We start from the raw sequence: 13,590 nt of genomic DNA on the forward strand, positions 1-13,590 counted from the left end.
GTATTCAGTTTTTACTAGTGACTGAGATGAACAACATGGATTTCTTCAAAGTGGCAGTAATTATATGGAAACAAGTCTCAAATCATCACTTTGTTCTGTTCAAGACTTGGGGGCTACAAGTAATATGGATATAAGGGAGAAATATCTTCCAATTTTCAGTTTTGAGCTAACCAGATTGACCCGGTGTCCGCAACAATTATGACCCGGCGTCACCAACATATTATTGACCCGACGTCACCAATCATTATGACCCGGTGTCTGCAAAAATCATAACCCGGCGTCATCAATATTCATGAACCGGCGTTGGTAACAATCATGAACCGGCGTTGGCAACAATCATGAACCGGCGTTGGCAACGATCATGACCAGGAATTATCAGTTTTTATAATCCGGCGATTTTGGAAATCATAGATCGGCAAGTTCCATATTTTCAAACCGACTGAATATCAGTTGAATATTTGAAGACCAATATTTTTGTCAAGTCAGAGCATTGAGGGCCGATTTAAATGGATTCTTTATTTGCAATATTTCTTCTACAAGCAAATTGATTATGTAGCTGGCCTAATGACCCGGATTTTCTAGAAGGAGATAACAAGGACTTAAGGATGATCAGATGCCGGCTTACAAGAATATTTAACCCGAAGCACAACCTGTCAAATTCGTTCTTGTGTTTATGTTGTAGGATCAGTTTAACATGGATAAATCTAAATTAAACTGGGGGCTAATGTCGGGGATATACCCGCGGTATAAACCGCCGAATGTATGACCCGGCTAGAGCTTGGCGATTCACAGGCGACCCGCTTGGACCTGGCGGTTTACGATTCATTGGTAATCCGGCAGGCGGGTCAGAGGAGCAACAAGACCCGATGGCCCAACGGGCAGTTCATGAAAGGCCGGCTCATGATATGGTGGGCCGGCTTAAGATGAAGACATAAGGAATATTCTCCTACAAAGGAAGCAAGACTAGGACTCCACTTGTAATAGAGTAGTCCTAATCCAACTAGGACTAGTCATGTAAACCGCCCCTTCAACATATATAAGGAGGGGCAGGGCTCCCCAAAGAGGGACAAGCAAGAAGAAACAATCTCTAGGGCTGGACACAAAGAGCCGGTTTACCGGCGACTCTCTCGTGATGACAATGAGACCTAGCCACAAACAACATGTAGGGTTGTTACCGGATGATCTTTCCCGGGGCCCGAAGCTGTCTAAACCCTTGTTTTGTATTGCGTCTCTCGATTCTGCTCAACCCCTCTCAAGCTACCACATAGATGCGTTGGCCTCACGACTAAGTCCTCACACAGGACATCTGCCGTGACTATTCCACGATAGTTATGCTTACCGCTGAGGCCGTGTTCTCGCTATCGAGTCCGATGTCCTTGGTCTTCATCAGCCAACTTTTTGGGCTTTGAAGGTTGCTTCCATACATCTTCGTGTGTGGTGCCGAAGAAGCGCTTCAAGGTTCGTGGTTCCTCCGGATTGAACTCCAACATAGGGGAGGCTCGGAGTTGGCAGGGAAGGACATGGCGGAAGAGCATCACTTGAATCACGTTTGTGAGACAAGTGTTTTACCCAACACGTTGGAGATGCGCTTTTGCAGCGTCATCACCTCCGGCTGAGAACCCAAATCAAGGCCCTTGGCGGTCCATGAGGTGAGTCTCGTTGGGTGTGCGGATCTAAAGTCAGGTGTCGCCGCCCACTTGGCGTCGCGGGGTTCGTTGATATAGAACCACTCCTGCTGCCACACCTTGATAGTCTCGACAAATGCTCCTTTGGGAAAGATGGTGTTGGGGAGCTTTCTTACCATAGCCCCACCGCAGTCCCCTGCTGACCTTCGACCACCTTCGGCTTCAGATTGAAAACCTTGAGCCATAGGCCGAAGTGTGGCGGGATGTAGAGAAGAGCCTCACACATGACGATGAACGCCGATATGTGGAGGAAGGAGTTTGGGGCTAGATCGTGTGAATCTCACCCATAGTTGAACATGAGACCTCGGACGAAGGGGTGGAGGGGAAACCCTAGCCTCCAAAGGAAATGAGGGATGAATACGACGCTCTCACCAGGCTCCGAAGTAGTGATCACCTGATCTTTTTCAGGGAGCCTGTGTGCGATATCCGCGGACAGATAGCCCGCGCTCCGAAGATCCTTGATGTCCTTCTCGGTGACAGAGGAGGCCTCCCACTTGCCCTTGGAGCCGAACACGTCCATTGCTGGGGAGGGTGGCAGTGGTGGGAAAGATTGGAGTTTTGGGTGCTTAAGCTTAGAGGTGGGAAGGCAGGAGCTAGAAGAAGGCGTGGGGAAAAAGGAGGGATATTTATCCTCTTAGAGACTGTAAAAATACCAAACGTCCCCCTCTTAATCCATAAATCTCGCCTGTTCCCCACAAGATCGTGCGTAAGGCACAGTTGGGTTACCCAAACCACATTGATGTGAATCTCGTAATGAGCCGGCACAATCCCTGCATTGACAAGACGTGCCAATGGAGGCTAAGCCTCGAAACGCGGAATAGGAGGCATGAAAACGGTTTGAAATGTTAAAGAGTCAAGCGTGACGCTTCACCAAAAAAGTTGTCAGTGAAAGACACTATACCAATTTTGACTTATTGCCTTCATGGCTAAGGGTTGTATCGATAGAGCAGAGCCGGATATAGTTCCTCTATACAGGGAGCTATCTCACAATGTTCAGGAGAAGGAACCTGCCTTGCAATGCCGAAGATAATCTGCGTGTCAAACACATCATCATCGAAGACTGGTCCAGGGGCTACTGAGGGAGTCCTGGATGAGGGGGTCATCGGGTGTCCAATCTATTCGATATGGCCCGGACTGATGGGCCGTGAAGATAAAAACAGAAGACCATGCCCCGTGTCCGGATAGGACTCCTATATACTTGGATGGCAAGTTTGGTGTCCGTATATGTTATTTCCTTTTTCTGTAAGCCGACTCTGTACAACCCTAGGCCGCTCCGGTGTATATATAAACCGGAGGGTTTAGTTCGTAGAGGCTATCAGAAGAATCATAGGCTAGACAGCCAGGATTTGGCCATTACGATCTCGAGGTAGATCAACTCTTGTAACTCCTATACTCATCGAATACAATCAACAGGACGTAGGGTTTTACCTCCTTTAAGAGGGCTCGAACCTGGGTAAACATCGTGTCTCTACTATCCCTTTGTCACAGCCCTAGCTATAGCTTTGCTTGTGGACTAGTCTTGGTTGTTGCATCATGTTTAAATTATGCTTAAACGTGAAATGGGGATGTTCAAATCCTAGCACCAAATGAAATGCAACTAGGATCAAAATAAAAATATTATTAATGAACCCAAAATGCACTTCAGAAAAGTTCATGATTTTTGAATTGGTCTAGAACCTCTGCCAAAAATGGTGCACACTTTTCTAGGTCATTTATGGATTTTTGAATTAACTCATATTGTATTTGAATTGGAGCTATTAATTCCTATAAAACATTTGGTAGCTCCAAATATTATGAAACTTAATGAGGGCCTCTGAAACAATTCAGTTACTGCCCACAAATATTTTCAGGACTTATTAAAATGATTTGGTTTATGAACTAAATCAAAACAGAAAGAAATAAATAGAAAACAAAAACAGAAAGGAAAAAAACAGGGAGAGAGAGAGAGAGAGAGTTTACCTGGCAGCCCACTTACCCGGCCCAACTCCTGTAGCCGGCCCAGCCTACCTGGCTCTGCCAGTCGTCCTCAACCTCGTGCCAGCAGGCACGAGGGCGTTTGCCGCTGCCCGCGCGTATGCGCCGCGCCACCTCCTTGTTGCCTGCTTCCCCTGGCCTCCTGTAACATCGCCACACACCCCTCCTGAACACTCTCCCACTCTCCCCGTGCCCTTTCCCCTCCTCTGCCTCTCTCCCTTGCACGCGCTGAGCGCAGCCATCGCCGCTGCTCACTGCCGCCGCGGCCACTGCCACTGCCTAGCGTCGCCACCATAATCCAGAGATCTGCCACCGTCTCCTATGCCTCCCCGAAGACCCAAGTGCCGCCGGACGCCCCCGAGTGCTCTCCTCGTCGTCTTCTTCAACCCTGGACGCCAGAGATCCCCATCGCCGCTCCGCTCTCTTCGGTGCTTCCCCGACCTCACCGACGACGCCATCGAGTTCACCGTGAGCTCCTGCTCGTTCTTCCCCCCTTCGTTTTGCTTGTTCCCGTGCCGTAGCAACCTCGTCCGCGAGCTCCGAGCTCCGGCCGCCTCCATGGCCGACAAGCTCCATGCTCCTGCGCTCTCCCGGTCGCCCCAGCACCATCAACATGCTCACCGCGTCCCCGGGAAGTGAACGCGCCGCGCCGTTGCTCCAGCTCTTGCTGAAACCCTGCACCCGCTCGAGCCCGAGCTCCGCCGCCGCTAAACCTCGACGTCGGCGACACACCTGGCCACCCCAGGACAGCCCGAGGCCACCAACCTACGCGCCTCGTTGCGCCAGTTCCACCAAGCCTAGCCGCACGACCCCTCGTCACCGGAGTTGGCCGGACGGGCAACTCCGACGTGCCCCGCTTACGCCGGCGATTAGCCACCGGCTAATCCCTGTTTAAGCTGCTAATTAACCCTCCCCGTGCGACTCACATTTGGGCCCCACACCCTAATTAAACCCCGGGTTAAAATAGTCTATGTTTAATTAACTCCCTGTTGACCAGTGTGTCTATGACATGCGGGACCCACTTGTCTGTTTTGACTGTGTTGACTTGCCGACGCAAGCCTGACGCGGTGCTGACATCATAAACACATTTCCTGGTATTTTCTTATTTAGAAACAAATTTGAAAATTCCAGAAAATGTTTAAAACTTAAAAAATTCATAGAAAATCAACCGTACCTCGGAATGAAATAAATTATATATGAAACATTATCAGGAAAATATGAAGAACCTGTTTATGGCACTTTATTGCATGTTTGAACAAGTTAACCTCACTGAATAAGATAAATCATGATTAGGACAATTTATGAACTAGCATTTGGAGTTGGAGTTTAACCTTGTTTGAATTCCACTTCAATTAACTTGGCTTACTACTGCATTAGGTCAATTCAATTCCTTAACACAACATGCCATTCGTTTGATTGTGCATTGTAGTGAATGTTGTTCCTTTGTGTTTGCCGGTGGTTGTTCCCCCTCGCTAGACGTATGTTCCGACGATGTGATCGATGACACTGATGAAGACACAACGCTATCTTCAGAAGTGCCAGGCAAGCAAAACCCCCTTGTTCATTCCGATACACTCCCACTCTCTCACTCATGCTCTCTTTTACTGCATTAGGACAACAACAATTCAACTGTTACATGTTGTGGTAGTTGAACCCCTTTTCCTCTGCATGACTTGTCATTGCCACAGTAAATAGATGAAACCCACTAGCATGAGTAGGAGTTGTTTGAGCCCTGATGTGCCTACTCATTCATGCTTATTTGTCATGCTTGCTACTGCTTAGAGTTGAGTCAGGTCCGATTCATCGGGGATGAATTGGAGTTGTGTGAACATGTCCTACTGTAGAGAGCTAAGGGTGTGAACACGAATTGGTAAAGGTATCGGTGAGAGGCCATGTAGGAGTACATGGTGGGTTGTCTCATTGCAGCCATCCCCAGGAACTGAGTTCTATGTTGGTGATCCATGAACAGTTACTACCACACATTGGGCTCCGGGCACTCCAAGCTCTCTCGGCTTATTAATCAACCTGATCTCTGTCCAGCAGTTGCAAATAGTTTCTGGTGTTTGTAGGTAGTGTTAGTAGTCTACCAAGTGGCACCCGGTACAGGTGGGATTGGGACAGACTAGGCACAGTGGCACGGTGTACCAAGTGGCACCCAGATGGTGGGCTTGGGAACCCTGCTCACATCATTTGGGGCCGTGAGCGACACCCCGGCCGGATCTCCTTGCGGATGGAACCCGAATAGGCAATAAACCTGGACTGGAGACTTGTGTGGTTAGTCAGGTCGTGGCCGACTCCCTTCGCTAGGCTTCCGCTTGAAGGTTGCCGAGATACACGACGTGTACATGGTGGTAAGTGGCGAGAGCATATGTGAAGAAGTACACCCCTGCAGGGTTAACATCATCTATTCAAATAGCCGTGTCCGCGGAAAAGGACTTCTGGGTTGCCTGTACAGTTCATAGACAAGTGAAAGTTGATACTCTAGAATGCGCAAGATAAGCGTGAGTGCTATGGATGGCGTTCTCGTAGGAAGATGGGAGCGGATCCATAGTGGTGTATTGATATGGTGAATATGTGGACTCGTGTGCGCCACCTCAAAAGAGTTACTTGCAGTTGTAGTTCAGGATAGCCACCGAGTCAAAGCTGGCTTGCTATAGTCAAACTCCACCACCCCTTTGTTGATACTGATGCATATGTAGATAGTTCTGATGTAAGTCTTGTTGGGTACATTTGTACTCACGTTTTCTTAATTTATGTTTTTGCAGAGAGACGTCAGTCTCACTAGTAGTTCCACGTGGACTTCGACGTTTAGCTTGTTACCTCAGCTATGATCTTGTACCCTTGGGAGGGTCTTGTAGATAGTCAGGCTTCTCAGCCTTCTTCATTTGTAGTTGTCTGTACTCAGCCAAGTTAAGCTTCCGCATGTGCTTGTTGCTTGGATGCTCTATATGTTGGGTCATGAGACCCATGTTTGTAATACTTGGCTCCTCGGAGCCTAATGAATAAATACTTTGGGTCATAGAGTTATGTTGTGATGCCATGTTGTATTTTCACATATCGAGCATATTGTGTGTATGATTTGAAATGATTGGTATGCGTGGGATCCGACAACCTAGTTGTTTATCCTTGGTAGCCTCTCTTACCGGGAAATGTCTCCTAGTGCTTCCACTGAGCCATGGTAGCTTGCTACTGCTCCGGAACACTTAGGCTGACCGGCATGTGTCCTTCGTTCCTGTGTCTGTCCCTTCTGGGAAATGTCACGCGGTGTCTACCGGAGTCCTGCTAGCCTGCTACAGCCTGGATTCTCCGGAGTCCTGTTAGCCCAGCTGCCACAGCCCGGATTCACTCGCTGATGACCGACACGTTCGTTGTTGGGTCATGTATGCCTGTCCCTGTAACTTAGTGCCACTTTGGGTTTACGACTAGTCATGTCGGCCTGGGTTCTTTGTCATATGGATGCTAGCGACACTATCACATACGTGAGCCAAAAGGCGCAAACGGTCACGGGCCAGGTAAGGTGGCACCTGTGGGAATACCGTGCGTGAGGCCGCAAAGTGATATGATGTGTTACATGCTAGATCGGTGTGACTTAGGATCGGGGTCCTGACAGCTTTGGTATCAGGGCCTGACTGCGTGTAGGATTACCAAGCAAAACTGGTCGAAGTTGAGTCTAGAGATTCTTTAGTTATGTAAGGGAAATGATTGTGGATGGGAATGTAAGGCTCTTTTTACTCCTTTAGCTCATGCCCTTTTGATCCGAGTCATCCTATCTTTCTTACGGGGTTAAGGAAACTAGGCTTTATATTCTTTCTATCAGGTTCACGTGTTACTAATCCGTAGACTCTTATAGGATTGTTGGTTCCAAGCCTCAGTTCAGTTTCTACTACTTCAGTATGTTGACAGTTGATCTCGGAACCTTGATATTGTGATTCTGAGTGGTTATGCCACCATTTTTGCAGAATGTCCCAATCTTTTTGAGCATTTACAGTGGTTATGTTGTCCGAGTCATCCTAGGTTTCTTACTAGTCTGATGCATTTGCAAATCCCTTCCTCCCATTCCCGATGTCCCTTTGGGCCAGTTTAACCACACTAATCGGTCTGTTGGGGTACTTCATTGCCTCGACATATATGTTGGAGCTATTATTATGACCCTAGGTGTCTTAGAGAACCACCTAGTAATCTAGCCATGTTTTGTGTTCCCAGTGTGATGATTCTGGCCGCCATTCTCGAAAGCATCCCATGATGCCATTTAGTTAGTAGGTACCCTATTCCTGGGTTTTGAACCCGAGATTCACTCCACTCACCTCTTGTTGATAGTGTTTGCTAGTTCCTTTAGGATATTAGTAACCTTTGCGATAGCCCTCAAGGTCCGTGGTATTTCCTTCTTCCAAATACCATAAACTGCTTACGGCAGAAGATCTTTGAACCAAAGATCACAACCAGAGTGCTCTTGTGTAACGCCCACGATACGGCTATATCTCCCACGTGTCGAGGCACGACTAAGAGGCATAACTGCATTGTGGTTTCGTCGCAAGAAGGGTCATCTTCACACAATCCCATGTAATGAACAAGAATGGGATAAAGAGTTGGCTTACAATCACCACTTCACACAATACATAAATTAATCATACATCAATCAGAGTACACACATAGGTCCGACTACGAAACCAAAATAAAAGAAGACAATCCCAAATGCTAGATCCCCGATCGTCCCAACTGGACTCCACTACTGATCATCAGGAAACGAAACATAGTAACGACCAAGGTCCTCGTCGAACTCCCACTTGAGTTCAGTAGCATCACTTGCACTGGTATCATCGGCACCTGCAACTGTTTGGAAGTATCTGTGAGTCACGAGGACTCAGCAATCTCACACCCGCGAGATCAAGACTATTTAAGCTTATAGGAAAGGATGGGGTAATGAGGTGGAGCTGCAGCCAGCACTAGCATATATGGTGGCTAACAAACGCAAATAAGAGCAAGAAGAGGAGCAACGGAACGGTCATCAACTAGTAATGATCAAGAAGTGATCCTGAACTCCTACTTCCGTCAACCATAACCCAAAAACCGTGTTCACTTCCCGGACTCCGCCGAAAAGAGACCATCATGGCTACACACGCGGATGATGTATTTTAATTAAGCCAAGTGTCAAGTTCTCTACAACCGGACATTAACAAATTCCCATCTGCCACATAACCGCGGGCATGACTTTCGAAAGATAATACCCTGCAGGGGTGTCCCAACTTAGCCCATTATAAGTTCTCACGGTCAACGAAGGATATTCCTTCTCCCGGGAAGACCCGATCAGTCTCGGAATCCCGCTTTACAAGACATTTCGACAATGGTAAAACAAGAACAGCAAAGTCGCCCGATGTGTCGACAATCCCGATAGGAGTCGCACGTACCTCGTTCTCAGGACACACCGGATGAACACTACGTACAACTAAAACCAGCCCTCAAGTTTCCCCGAGGTGGCGCTGCAAGTGGCTCTAGTTTGAACCAACACTTCGAGGAGCACTAGCCCGGGGGGGCCGAATAAGATGACCCTTGAGTCTGCAGAACCCAAGGGAAAAAGGGATAGGTGGTAACAAATGGTAAAACCAAGGTTGGGCCTTGCTGGAGGAGTTTTATTCAAAGCGAACTACCAAGGGGGTCCCATAAATCACCCAACCGCGTAAGGAACGCAAAATCAAGGAACATAACACCGGTATGACGGAAACTAGGGCGGCAAGAGTGGAACAAAACACCAGGCATAAGGCCGAGCCTTCCACCCTTTACCAAGTATATAGATGCATTAATTTACAAAAAGAGATATTGTGATATCCCAACATATCCATGTTCCAACATGGAGCAAACTTCATCTTCACCTGCAACTAGCAACGCTATAAGAGGGGCTAAGCCAAGCGGTAACATAGCCAAACAACGGTTTGCTGGGAAAGGTGGGTTAGAGGCTTGACATGGCAATATGGGAGGCCAGATATAGCAAGTGGTAGGTAGCGCGACAAAGCAATAGAGCGAACAACTAGCAAGCAAAGATAGAAGTGATTTCGAGGGTATGGTCATCTTGCCTGAAATCCCGCAAGGAAGAAGAACGAGTCCATGAAGAAGACAAACGGATGTAGTCGAACGAATCCTCACAACTCCGGAACGAAACCGAAGCTAACGACAGAAGCAACCAGGAAAGAAACAAACAACATAGTAAACAACCATCACATACACATGGCATGATGCACAATCAAGTATGATGCATGTCCGATTTAAGGAGGCATGGCATGGCAAAGTGCACAAACAAAACTACAAGTTAAGTGGAGCTCTATTGACGAAAGACCACATCAATTATTTAGTTCTCTCTCGTTTATGTACCCAACAATATTAAATGTTATTAAACATGGCAAGAGGTGAAGCATAGTCAGACTATCTATCTAGGCAAGTTTAAATGAGGCCGGAAGAACAAATAACAATTCCGGAAAATCCCCACATCAATTATTTAGATTTGGTACTGTTCTCCTAAAATCATATCTTATTTTTGTTAAACAGGAAAATAAAGTGCACCAAGTTAATCTATGCTTTTATCCACCCCATTTACATATAAAGTTTATTTAAAACCGAGCTACGGTTATTTAGTTACAAAATAAATCATTTTAACATGGTATTTAAGCAAAATTAAACAAACAACATTTCAAACATTTTAAACAAGGATGAAAATGGCATAATGTGAAACTAGACAGAATTCTAAACATTTTACATATTAAAACCATTTTAATCCGACGCACGATTAATTAGTTATTAGATGCATGAACATTAGGGTTTTTCTGTAAAACAGCAACTTCTCGGTTAATTAGCAAATCATTCTGGGAAAAAAACATTGATAGGGCTGAATCTGGCTGGCCCAACATGCACAGGAGAGGGCTGGAGGGGGCTGCTCAACCATGGGCCAAGCCCAGCTCGGTGAGGAGGGCGCTGGCTGGGCCGGACAGGGATGAGGCCCATGAGGCCGGGTCAACGGGCGCAGGGACTTGGCGCTGCGTGCGTTCCAGGAAGACGAGCGGTGGCTGCGCCGGTGCTTCCGGCGATGGCAGACAGCGGAACAACCACCGGAGGCGGGGGCGAGGTCGAGGGGAACCGATTCCCGACGGTGGGAGGCGGATCCGGCGAGGCCAGGGCGGTGGGTGTCGGGGATGACCCGATCTGTGTGGCGGCGGCGGCGGAAGTCCATGGGCGGCGGCGGCTACTGCTCCCTGGTGCAGCACAAGAGAGAGAGAGAGAGGGAGGGAGATGAGCATGGGCAGTAGGTGAAGGAAAGAAGAAGGAACGGGAGGGAGGAGGCGCGAGGTGAGGCAGGGGAGTGGGACGGCCTGCTGGAGGTGGCGCCTGCTCGCCGGAGACGCGGGAACTGCTGCTGCTTGCGGGGGTGCTCGGGGCAGGGACTTGAGGACGCGCGTGGTCATGCTCTAGGAGGTGCTCGAAGCAGGGGATGCAGGGGCGCGGTTCCCGTTGGAGCTCGAGGGAGAGGGCTGCGTGCACTCAGGCGCGGCTGTGGGTTGGTTTGGAGCTGAAAACGAGGGAGATGGTCGGAGGCTGCTGGTGGCATTTTGGATCGGGAGCAATCCCATGGAAGAGGGTGGCGGCGGCCGACTGGGCAGGGGGGATTTGGGAGATGGGACGGCATCTAGGGTTAGGTGTCTATATATTGCGAGCGGATTAGATTAGGGGTTATTTGGGCCCTCCGATTTAAATCGGACGGTCAAGAAAAAAGTAAGCTAGGAGAGTCCAACAAAGAAAACGGTGATGTTTTATAGATGTTTGGTGATGATCCGAATCCAACGGTGACAACAACCCGGGTCGGGTTCGGGTAAGTTTCGGACGCACACGCGAGGGGTTTGCAGGATGTGCAGAGAGGTTAGGAAGCCAGGCAAGAAGGAAACAAAAATCTGGTTGGTCTCGGAATGGTCAAAGAAGGCAAGGGGAACGCGGCAACTACGAGCCACTACAAGATTATCAAAACATGCGGATGCAATGAGAATGATGCGATGATGAATGCAACAAACAAATAAATAACACAACTGGCACGCAAAACAAGGAAGACATCTGGAGCGTCGGTCTCGGGGCGTCACAACACTCCACCACTACAAGAGGATCTTGTCCCGAGATCTAGGATGGCACCTGAGATAAACGGAAGAGGAAGAGGTAAAACAAATTGCTTCTTTGACAAACGAGTGAAACCAAAGAACCTTGAGAGGTCGCAAAGCTTGAAGAAATGACACGACAGAGGTGAACAAAATTTAAAACACTCCGTTATCAAAGTGGAACAAGGAACATTGCGAGAACCTTTGTAGGTTGAAAGACATCAATAAGAGCTTCAAGAACCAAAAGAATATGACCACACTGGTAGAAAAGAGAAACAAGGAACACCATATGAACCTTGGAGTTTGCAAAGCTATGAATGACGAGAACAATGGACGAGAAGTACATGCAAGCACTCCGGTTGAAACGAGATGTACAAGGAACGATAAGGATCAATTACGACAACGCTCTGGTTGGAAATGGAAGGCATAGAATATGAACCTGGCAAAAAGAAAGCACTTGGATGAGACTCCGGTTAGAAGAGGAATGATAGACACAACACTCCGGTTAAAACAAGATAAAGAAGGAATAAGAATGATATTATTTGGACATCACTCCGACTGTAAATGGAAGGAATTGAACATGAACTTTACAAGATGAGAGGATACTTAATGAAATCAACAGCACACTGCCTTCGGAACTATTGAAAGAATGGCACAATGGGTCAGAAAGATTTCAGACAGCACTCCGGTTGAGAAGGGAGGCAAAACTTGACAGAATGGGAAGAACTTGAAAAGAGGGCACGACACTCCGGTTGGAAATGGATAAGCACGAAAAGAACACGGTCCTCACAAACCGAGAAGATGAGTGAATAGAGCAACATCACAATGCCTCCGGAAGAAATAAATAAAAGGAGATAGATCCTTGGAATAAAGAATGGAGAAGAAAATGACAACTTCTGCCACAAATGATCTTGTAAAGCACCCTTCCAAGAAGGTTAGGGCAGAGTTGTTGGAAAAACCAACAACGAAACGAATAAGCTTGTGGTGGGCTTATGGAAAACTTCTCAAGATAGAGGCGAAAATTCTGCCACTACGGAAACAACTAATATAATTGATAACACCAACGAGATGAAAAACTTCTTCACCAAGATGAGAAGGAGAAAATTTGATCATTGATAAACACCACAAATTGCTACATTCCTTAGGGAAGGCTATAGGTGAAATCTATACCAAGATAGCATCAAAAAAGAAATTGTTGGGTTGAAAAGATACCATGAACGAAGAAAATATGATGGGTTTAAATATCTCATTCTTGATAACTTGTGAATCATGAAACATGAAAAGAAATTGTCAAGAATGACATATCACCATCTCAAACGATAAGGTAGAAAGAATTGCACTTTGGAATGCAAGATGAAGAATACTTGAACTCCTCAAAACAAAACATGTCCTGAACACCATGTTTATTTTAGAGTAAAGCTTGGCGGGTCATAACTTCAAGAGAAATCTTGAAGAACAATTGAAGAATGAAAAGAATCCTTGATGAACCACCATGTAGAGCCTCCATGAAGAACTCCGGTAATAAAAGAATGATCAAACGAAAGGGAAAGTTGAAAAGAACTCCGGGATAAGCCTTGCAATGATTAGATGAAGCTTTGAAATGATATAATTGAAATAACTTGGAGCTCCAGAAAGAAAAGATGAACAACTTGGAACCGAGAATTTGATATCATGAACGAACTCCGGAAGAAGGAATTAATCACTTGGAGGAAACAAGAATAAGAATTACATTACACTCATCCTTCACCAATTAAATTGATGACAAGCAATGGATTTGGCATACTACTTATTCTCGTAGAAAGGAT

The sequence above is a fragment of the Triticum aestivum genome, chromosome 4D (genome assembly GCF_018294505.1).
Source record: "Triticum aestivum cultivar Chinese Spring chromosome 4D, IWGSC CS RefSeq v2.1, whole genome shotgun sequence".
NCBI lineage: Eukaryota > Viridiplantae > Streptophyta > Magnoliopsida > Poales > Poaceae > Triticum > Triticum aestivum.